The sequence below is a fragment of the Hemitrygon akajei genome, chromosome 4, assembly GCF_048418815.1.
Source record: "Hemitrygon akajei chromosome 4, sHemAka1.3, whole genome shotgun sequence".
NCBI lineage: Eukaryota > Metazoa > Chordata > Chondrichthyes > Myliobatiformes > Dasyatidae > Hemitrygon > Hemitrygon akajei.
The window spans coordinates 137876493-137887031 of NC_133127.1; the positions used below are offsets into that span (position 1 = coordinate 137876493).

Here is a 10539-nt window from a genome sequence, read left to right on the forward strand (position 1 = left end):
CAGCTATACCAAAAGAAGGCAAGGATAAAATGGAATGTGGGTCATTTAGACCAATATCAGTTCTTAATGTAGTTTATTGATTATTTACCTCCATCGTGGCCAAACGATTAGAAGAGTTTCTACCCATACTGATACATAAGGATCAGACAAGTTTATACAACAATGCCAAACACAAGACAATATACGAAGGACACTTCATATTATGGATTACGTACAAAAAAATAAAACTGAAGCAATAGTGGTAAGTGTGGAAGCTGAAAAGGCATTTGATTCGGTTAATTGGAATATTCTCTACACAGTTTTACATAGTTTTGGTTTCCATGACACAATTATTACAACTATACAGGCACTATATGACAACCTTACTGCTAGGATTAAAATCAATGGATATTTATCAAATAGTTTTACCCTAGAAAGGGGCACGAGACAGGGTTGTGCATGGTCACCGCTACTCTTCGCATTATATCTGAAACCATTAGCTCAATAAATCAGACAAAATGAAGATATCAGGGGAATTACTATTAAAGGGACAGAGCATAAATTGACTGTTATGTGGATGACATTTTGATCTATCTAGGGCAACCATCATGCTCCTTACCTAAATTGATGCAATCCTTTGAACAATATAGTCAATTATCAGGATACAAGATCAACATAGATAAAACCCAATTACTTTCATATAACTATAGCTCACCAAGAGAAATTGTAAGTAGATATCCCTGGGCATGGCAAACAGAGTCTTTCAAATATTTGGGCATCATTATGCCAAAAGATTTGGCAAAATTATCAGAATGTAATTATCAGCCTATATATAAAAAATTAAGGAAGCTATAACAAGATGGAACCTAATTCCTTTTTGTTTTAGTTTCAGTTCAAGGATTGAATCTATTAAAATGAATATACTACCCAGACTATTATATCTCTTTCAGACCCTACCAATAGAGATTAATCAAAATCAGTTCAATGAATGGAACAAAATGTTATCAAGATATATTTGGCAAGGTAAAAGGCTTAGAGTTTGTCTCAAAACTTTGCAATTAGCCAAGGAAAAGGGGGTATGGGGCCTACCATAGAGATTATTATTTTGCAGCACAGTTGAGAGCTGTGATATGTTGGTGCAACCCATCATATGACGCTCAATGGAAAAACATTGAGGAGCGGATACTTCCCATCCCCATACAGGCAATTTTGGCTGATAACAACCTATAAAGGTATACAAATACTATTGATAACCCATGGGTGAAATGGACTCTTAAAATATGGAAAACTATTATAAAAGAATATAAACCAGAGGGAGATATTGCAATTCTTAAATGGTGTGCATATGACTCGGATTCTACGGCAAATAAACTGGATGCTAGATTTAAGGACTGGACAGCTAAAGGAATAACAATTCTTTGCAATATAATGAAAGAAGGAACACTGTTCAGTTTTGAAATGCTTAAAGAGAAACATTTATTAGAAAAACAAGACTTTTATCGGTATTTACAGATGCGACAATATGTTAATAGGATGGTTAAAAATGTAACCAAGGCAAGTATATGTTTGATAGAGCCATTTAGAAAAGCATATAATTCAGATAACGGTAGTAGAATTATTTCAAGCGTGTATAAGGGTTTGTCAAATCTTAAAACACATTCGACATCATACATTAAAACAAAATGGGAGAAGGAAGGAGGGATAATTATATCTGAGGAAGAATGGACAATAATATGGAGGTATCAATGGAAGTCTACCAGTTCACAGAACTGGAGGGAGTTCGGATGGAAAAACTTGATAAGATATTTTATTACACCCTCTCAGAAATCCCATTATGATAGTAACCTCCCTGTTTGCTGGAGAAATTGTGGAAACCAAAATGCAAACCATTATCATATTTTTTGGGAATGCCCCGTTATCAAAGACTATTGGAGCGGGATACACAGTGCCCTACAAGGCATCTTTAAATGTGAAATACCCTTAGAAAGTAAAACCATATATTTTGGGTATACACCTCAAGAACGGTTGAAAAGAGATAAATATTTAATGAATATACTGTTGGTCGCTGGTAAAAAGACTCTTACTAGGAAATGGTTATCACAGGAGAGCCCAACCTTAAATGCATGGATGAAAATTACAAATGGATATTTACAAAATGGAGAAGATAACAGCATCTGCTAATCATCAGTTGGAACAATTTAATTCATACTGGGGAAAATGGTTTAACTACATAACATCTCATAGGCCTGATTTTATTCTCACAAATCAATATGTTGTAAAAAAAAGTCATTCCCTACTTGTACATAGATTTCTCCTTTCGCTTGTTCTTTCTTTCCTCTCTTTTCTATCAGTGTATACTTCAGATAAATATTACGTGGAGATTTGTGGCATATATGGCTATATGATATATATGTACAATATCTGAAATACATCTTATGGAAATGTTTGTTTGATGATGAACTTCAATTAAAAATAAATTACAAAAAATAATTAAGAGTCATAGAGTCACAGAAAAGTACAGCATAGAAATAAGCCTTTTGATCCATCTAGTTGACGCTGAACCATTTAAACTGCCTACTCCATTGACCTGCACCGGGACCATATCGCTCCACACCCTTAGCATCCACGTACACATCCAAACTTCTCTTAAACATTGAAATCAAGCTTATATGCACCACTTACGCTGGCAGCTCATTCCAAACTCTCATGACCCTTTGAGTGAAGAAGTTTCTCCTTATCTTCCCCTTAAACTTTTCATCTTTCACCTATTACCATGACCTCTAGTTGAGGTTCCACCCAACCTTAGTGGAAAAAGCCTGCTTGTTATACCCCTCATAAATGTGTATACCTCTATCAAATTGCGCCTCAATCTTCTGTGTTCCAAGGAATAAAGTCCTAACCTATTCAATCTTTCCTTATAACTCAGGTCCTTCAGTCCTGGCAACATCCTTGTAAATTTTCTCTGTACTCTTTCAACCTTATTTACATCTTTTCTGTACATAGGTGACCACACATGGATTATGATTCTGATCTTCCAGAGGACCAATTTGGTACCTTGCAATCCTGTTGCTCCTACGTATCTTTAGGATTCTCCTTCACCTTGCCTGCCAGGGCAACCTCACGCCTTCTTTTAGCCCCGGTTTTCTTAAATTCACAACACCACACCTGTGTGGTTTAAAACCCATCTGCTGCTTTTCTGCCAGCTATTTCCTTGAAATCGAACATCATGCTTCCCCATGCAAGGCTCCTTCAGAATGTAAGGGGGTATGGGATCCAAGGAGACCTTGTTTTGTGGATTCAGAATTGGCTTGCCCCCAGAAGGGAAAGGATGGTTGTTGATGGTTCATATTTTGCCTGGAGGGATCTGTTATAGGACCCCTCCTCTTTGTGATTTTCATAAATGACCTGGATGAAGGAGTAGAAGGGTGGGTTAGTAAGTTTGCTGATGACACAAAGGTTGGGGTGTTCTGGATAGTCTGCAGGGTTATCAGAGGTTACAGTGGGATATCAATAGGATGCAGAACTGGGCTGAGGAGTGGTTGGTGGACTTCAACTCAAATAAGTGTGAAATGGTTCATTTTGGTAGGTCTAAACTGAAGACAAAATACAATATAAATGGTAAGACTCTTCGCAGTGTGGAGGATCTGAGAGATCTTGGGGTCTGTTTCAAAAGGACACTCAATACCTTAAATAAAAAGTCCCATTCCAATCTATCAAATGCTTTTTCTGCATCCAAAGCAACTGCCACACTCATTTCCTCCTTCTTTTGTGCCAGATGAATTGTGCTAAGTAACCGAGTTACATTATCCGCCGATTGTCTATTTTTAAATACGCCTGTTTGATCCATATGTATTAATTTTGGTAAATATTTAGATAATCTATTAGATAAAATTTTTGCTATTATTTTATAATCCGTATTCAACAAAGAAATAGGCCTATATGATGTTGGTTTTAAAGGATCTCTATCTTTTTTTGGCAATACTATTAGGATCGCTGTTGAAAAAGATTGTGGAAGTTTATGTGTCCTTTCCGCTTGATATATTAACTCCATAAAGGGAGGGACTAATAAATCTTTAAATTTTTTATAAAATTCAGGCGGAAAACCATCTTCTCCAGGAGATTTATTACTCTGAAGTGATCCTAAAGCTTCTTCAACCTCTTTTAATGTAAAGGGCATATCTAATCCTTTCTGTTCTTCTGAATTCAATTTTGGAAGAGTTATTTGTGATAAAAAAAATTCTATCTCGGCAACCTCATTTTGTGATTCTGATTGACATAATTTGGAGTAAAATTTTTTAAAAGTTTCATTAATTTCTAAAGGTTTATAAGTAATTTTATTTGCACTTGTTCTAATTGCATTTATTGTTTTGGAAACCTGCTCTATTTTCAACTGCCAAGCAAGAATCTTGTGTGATCTTTCACCTAATTCGTAATATCTCTGTTTAGTTCTCATAATTACTTTTTCTGTTCGATATGTCTGGAGTGTATAATATTGTAGCTTCTTATTAACAAGTTGTCTTCATTTTTCTTCTGTCATATATATCTTTGGGATTCTTTTTCTAATTTTGTAATCTCTTTTTCTAATTGATCTATTTCTACCATATATTCCTTCTTAATTTTAGAAGTATAACTTATTATCTGACCCCTCAAATATGCTTTCATCGCTTCCCATAATATAAATTTATCATCAACTGAATATGAGTTTGTATCCAAAAAAATTGGATCTGTTTTTTCATAAAATCACAAAAATCTTGACATTTTAATAAAATTAAATTAAATCTCCATCTGTAAATAAATTCCTCCTTATCCATCATTATCATTGTCATTATCAAGGGGGAATGATCTGACAGTATTCTCGCTTTATATTCTACACTTTTCACTCTATCCTGTATATTCATTGATAATAGGAAAAAATCAATCCTTGGATAAGTTTTATGTCTATTTGAATAAAATGAACAATCTCCTTCTCTTGGATTAATTCTTCTCCATATATCAATCAAATTTAAGTCTTTCATCAATGATAAAGTTAGCTTTATTACTTTTGATTTTGTAATAGCCTTAGTTGACCTATCTAGAACAGGGTATAAACAAAAGTTAAAATCTCCACCTATTAATATTTTATCATGTGCATCGGCCAATTTCAAAAAAACTTCTTGTTTTTATTTATTTAAGGTATTGGAAAAATATGGGTTAGGAAAATCTTTTATAAAATGGATTAAAACCTTAACTACTAGTCCCAAAGCTGAAGTTGTGACAAATGGTCAAATTTCAACATCATTTCAGTTAACAAGGTCAACTAGACAAGGCTGTTCATTATCACCTGCCCTATTTGTATTGGCGATAGAACCATTAGCTGAATTAATTAGAACGGATCCAGATATTGTGGGCTTCAGAGTTAACCAGGAGGAATACAAGATTAATTTATTTGCTGATGATATTCTGATTTATTTAACAAACCCATTGCATTCGTTGCATAAATTATCTTTCAGATTGGAAGAATATGGGAAAATATCAGGGTATAAAATAAACTGGGATAAAAGTGAAATTTTACCCCTTACTAAAGGAGACTATAGTCAATGTTGATTAGTAACTCAATTTAGATGGCCGACAAATGGTATAAAATATTTAGGTATAAGAGTCGATAATGATATAAAGAATTTATATAAATTAAATTATTTGCCATTATTGAAAAAAATACAGAAGATCTTAATAAATGGATGATGTTACCAATAACATTAGTAGGTAGAGTTAATGCTGTAAAAATGAATATATTTCCCAGATTACAATATTTATTCCAAACATTACCAATACAACTGCCCCAGAAGTTTTTTCAAGAGTTGAATAAATGTGTGAGGAAGTTTCTTTGGAAAGGTAAGATGTCAAGAATATCGTTGGAAAAATTGACATGTAAATTTGACCTAGGAGGGTTACAACTCCCAAATTTTAAGAATTATTATAAAGCAAATCAACTTAGATTTATTGCATCTTTTTTTGATGAAGAAAAACCGGCATGGATTAGAATAGAGTTAGATAAGATAGGAGAAAATATACCAGACGATTTTATATATAAATGGGAATCCAAATGGATACGGGAAAAGAAAGAATCTCATATATTAAAACATTTGATCGATTTATGGAATAAGTTAAATGTGGATGATGAGATAAAGAAATCTTTATTAGCAAAGAGAACCCTAATTCAAAATAGACTTATTCCTTTTACAATGGATAATCAACTTTTATATAACTGGTTTCAAAAAGGGATCAGATATATAGGTGACTGTTTTGAAGGGGGTACATTGATGTCATTTGATCAATTAAAGAATAAATATAAAATATCAAGTAATACACTTTTCTGTTATTTTCAATTAAAGGCCTATTTAAGAGATAAACTGGGTCAAACAATGTTAATGCCAAAACCTAATGAAATAGAAACTTTAATTCAAAAAGGAAAAATTTAAAAAATTACATCTTGTATGTATAATTTGATTCAAAAACGGACAATTAAACCAGGAATTCGTAAGTCAAGACAAAAATGGGAAACTGATTTGAATATTAAAATTGATGAAAAAAATTGGTCAAGACTATGTCTTGATAGTATGACAAATACAATAAATGTCTGACTTAGATTAGTACAATACAATTTTTTACATCAATTATATATTACACCACAAAAAATAAATAGATTAAACCTAAATTTATCTGACCAATGTTTCTGATGTAATCAAGAAATCGGTACTTTTTTACACTTGTTTTAAAATTCAACCTTTTTGGATAAATCTAAGACTTTTACTGGAACAAATTATTGCAATACAACTTCCACATAGCCCAACATTATTTTTATTAGGCGATATTGAAGGGATAATACCGAAACCTAAATTGAATAAATAACAGAAAAAAATTATAAAAATTACATTGGCAGTAGCCAAAAAAGCTATTGCAGTTTCTTGGAAATCAGATTCATACTTAACTATGGACCGTTGGAATAATGAAATATATAGCTGCATTCCACTTGAAAAAATTACATATAATTTAAGAAATGAATATGATATATTTTTGAAAATTTGGCACCCCTATCTACAAAAGATAGGATTAAATATATAGGTCCTTTGAAGATAAAATTATTAGTTATTTGGGGAAAAAATAAAGATATATACTAAAGTTATTTTGAACTCCATGGTGCATGTGGGGATCCTCCAATATCCAGGCAATTCTTCTTTCTTTCTTTTAGACAGGGATGTTAAGGGGGGGGGGGGGAAGGGTTAAGGGGAGAGGGGAGGGCTAATATTAATTTTCATTATTATTCTATTCATTGTATGTAATTCTCTTAAAAATTTAATAAAAAATATATTTAAAAATAGGACACTCAAAGCTGCTGTGCAGGTTGACAGCATTGTTAAGAAGGCGTATGGTGTGTTAGCATTCATCAACTGTAGGTTTGAGTGCAAGAGCCGCGAGGTAATGTTATAGCTATATAGGACCTTGGTCAGACCCCACTTGGAGTACTGTGTTCATTTCTGGTCGCCTCACTACAGGAAGGATGTGGATATTATAGAGAGAGTGCAGAGGAGATTTACAAGGATGTTGCCTGGTTTGGAGAGCATACCTTATGAGAATAGGCTGAGAGTATGTGCCCTTTCCTCCTTGGAGCGATGGAGGATGAGAGTTGACCTGATAGAGGTGTATAAGCTGATAAGGGGCATCAACTGTGTGGCTGGCCAGAGGCTATTTACCAGGGCTGAAATGGCTAACATGAGGGGGCACAGTTTTAAAGTGCTTGGTACCGAGGGGATGTTAGGGATAGGTTTTTCACACAGAGTGGTGGGTGCATAGAAAGCACTGCCAGCCCTGGTGGTGGAAGTGGATACAATGGGGTCTTTTAAGAGCCTCTTAGATAGGTACATGGAGCTTAGAAAAATAGGCGGCTATACGCTGGGGAAGTTCTGGGCAGTCTGTAGAGCAGGTTACATGGTTGGCACAATATTTGCTGATGATACTAAGCTGTGTGTCAGTGTGACATGTGATGAGGATGTTAGGAGAATTCAGGGTGACTTGGATAGGCTGGGTGAGTGGGCAGATACTTGGCAGATGATGTTTAATGTGAATAAGTGTGAGATTATCCACTTTGGGAGTAAGAACAGGAAGGCAGATTATTATCTGAACGGTGTAGAGTTAGGTAAGGGAGAAATACAAAGAGATCTAGGAGTCCTTGTTCATCAGTTACTGAAGGTGAATGAGCAAGTGCAGCAGGCAGTGAAGAAGGCTAATGGAATGTTGGCCTTTATTACAAAGGGAATTGAGTACAAGAGCAAGGAAATCCTCTTGCATTTGTACAGAGCCCTGGTGAGACCACACCTGGAGTATTGTGTACAGTTTTGGTCTCCAGGGTTAAGGAAGGACATCCTGGCTGTAGAGGAAGTGCAGCATAGATTCACGAGGTTAATTCCTGGGATGTCTGGACTGTCTTACGCAGAGAGGTTAGAGAGACTGGGCTTGTACACGCTGGAATTAAGGAGATTGAGAGAGGATCTGATTGCAACATATAAGATTATTAAGGGATTGGACAAGATAGAGGCAGGAAATATGTTCCAGATGCTGGGAGAGTCCAGTACCAGAGGGCATGGTTTGAGAATAAGGGGTAGGTCATTTAGGACAGAGTTAAGGAAAAACTTCTTCACCCAGAGAGTTGTGGGGGTCTGGAATGCACTGCCTCGGAAGGTAGTGGAGGTCAATTCTCTGGATGCTTTCAAGAAGGAGCTAGATAGGTATCTTATGGATAGGGGAATCAAGGGATATGGGGACAAGGCAAGAACCGGGTATTGACAGTAGATGATCAGCCATGATCTCAAAATGGCGGTGCAGGCTCGAAGGACCGAATGGTCTACTTCTGCACCTATTGTCTATTGTCTATATTGTGGGCCGAAGGGCCTGTAATGTGTCATAAATTTCTATGTTCTATGTCTCCTACATTTAAATCTAACTTGGGGAGGGCTATTAAAATGTAACAAGTACCAACGACTTGTGGGATCTCACTACTGACAGCCTTGCCGTCCCAAGAACCTCATCAACCCTTGCCCCATGCTTCCTGACACCCACACAGATTTGGATCAGTTTGTAACTCTGTGGGTGAACCATCATCTTCAATAGCATAAAATGCTAAAACAAGCGACTTTCATGAATGCGGATAAGGGGTCAAATACAAGGTGCACCGAAGCAGCGATCCGCAGAGCCCAGTGACACCATAACTTGGAATGAACTGAGTCAGGGACACAACTGTCACCGGCCGACCAACCTGTCCGAACTTCACTTTGCCAGCCGGGAACATCAGCCTTCCATTCTGCTCACTCCAATTCGCGGGTGCCGGCCTTCACTCCAGCGCTCCGTTTATTTGCAGGAGCGAACGACGCAGTAACCAGGGGCAAAACAAGGCGCAACCTGATTGGCCGAACAGTCTCATCCCAGGACGATCCGTCCAATGCTGCCGACAGCGACCCCCGGCGGTGGAACTCGAAGACCTCCCTTTCTGGACTGACCGAGCGTGAGGATCGGAAACGTGAGGGAAGTAATTAGCTTCCAGCGGGCGTCTAGTTTAGTTTTATTGCTGGAAGAATCAAACGGCCTTTAACAAATAAGGAGACTGTAGACTGATAGTGAGTTCACTAATCCAGTAATCATTTGGGAATTGTTGGGCACACTTCTCGAAAAACATAGGTAATTTAATTGTACCTGATTAATGATAGTAATATATATGTTGGTTGTCCGTCGTACCAAACAATGGTGTGAGACGGTGCCGGAGAGTTTTTAAAGTGTAAATGCGGTTGTACTAGGGTAGTTCCACTCTTTTAACCTCGATAGACCGTAAACGCGTACTTACTACAAACTGGGATCTTCCTTGCTTGCAGGAGATGACCATGACTTCTTCTGTGCTTTGTGACTTTCGCTGTCCACAGAGCGTTGAAGAACTGCCTTCCCGGCCTTTGGATTTCACAATTGTTCTCGTTTTCCCAGTCCCGCCGGAGGCTGGGGCAGGCATATCCCTATCTCACCGGGTTATGAGGCCCGCCGGCTACCATCAAATAGTTTAGCCCGCCTAGTACAGGGTTATGGCCGTTGTCGCCTGCAAACAGCTACTTCAAAGTACAAAATAGATTTATTTTCAAAGTGCATGTGTGTCACCATATACAACCCTGGGATTTATTTTCTTGCGGGCATGTTCAATAAATCTAATAACCATAAAGTGAGTCCATAGGTTGTGGGAACATTTCAGTGATGGGGGAGTGAAATTATCCCCTTTGGTTCAAGAGCCTGATGGCTGAGGTGTAATGACTGTTTCTGAACCTGGTGGTGTGAGTCCTGAGGCTCCTGTACCTTCTTCCTGATGCCAATGGTGAGAAGAGAACATGTCCTGGGTGGTGGGGGTCCCTGATGATGGATGCTGCTTTCTTGCGATGATGCTCAGTGTAGGTATGTTCAATGGTGGAGAGGGCATGCGATGGGCAGGGCCGTGATGGACTGGGCTGTATCCACTACTTTTTGTAAGATTTTCTAGACAAGGGCATCGGT

General features: G+C 37.1%; 1 protein-coding gene across 3 annotated transcripts in view; it reads right to left on the minus strand.

Moving 5' to 3' along the window:
- ccdc83 (coiled-coil domain containing 83) overlaps positions 1-9937 on the minus strand; it is a 92024-nt gene extending 82087 nt beyond the window's left edge. For 2 of the 3 annotated variants that reach the window (XM_073043426.1, XM_073043424.1), the window contains exon 1: positions 9269-9394. The gene's annotated coding sequence lies outside the window, so the exon portion shown is untranslated. Of the gene's footprint in view, positions 1-9268; positions 9395-9850 lie in introns of those variants that run through there. The other variant, XM_073043425.1, reaches the window with a different exon arrangement.
- Positions 9938-10539: the final 602 nt, after the last annotated feature.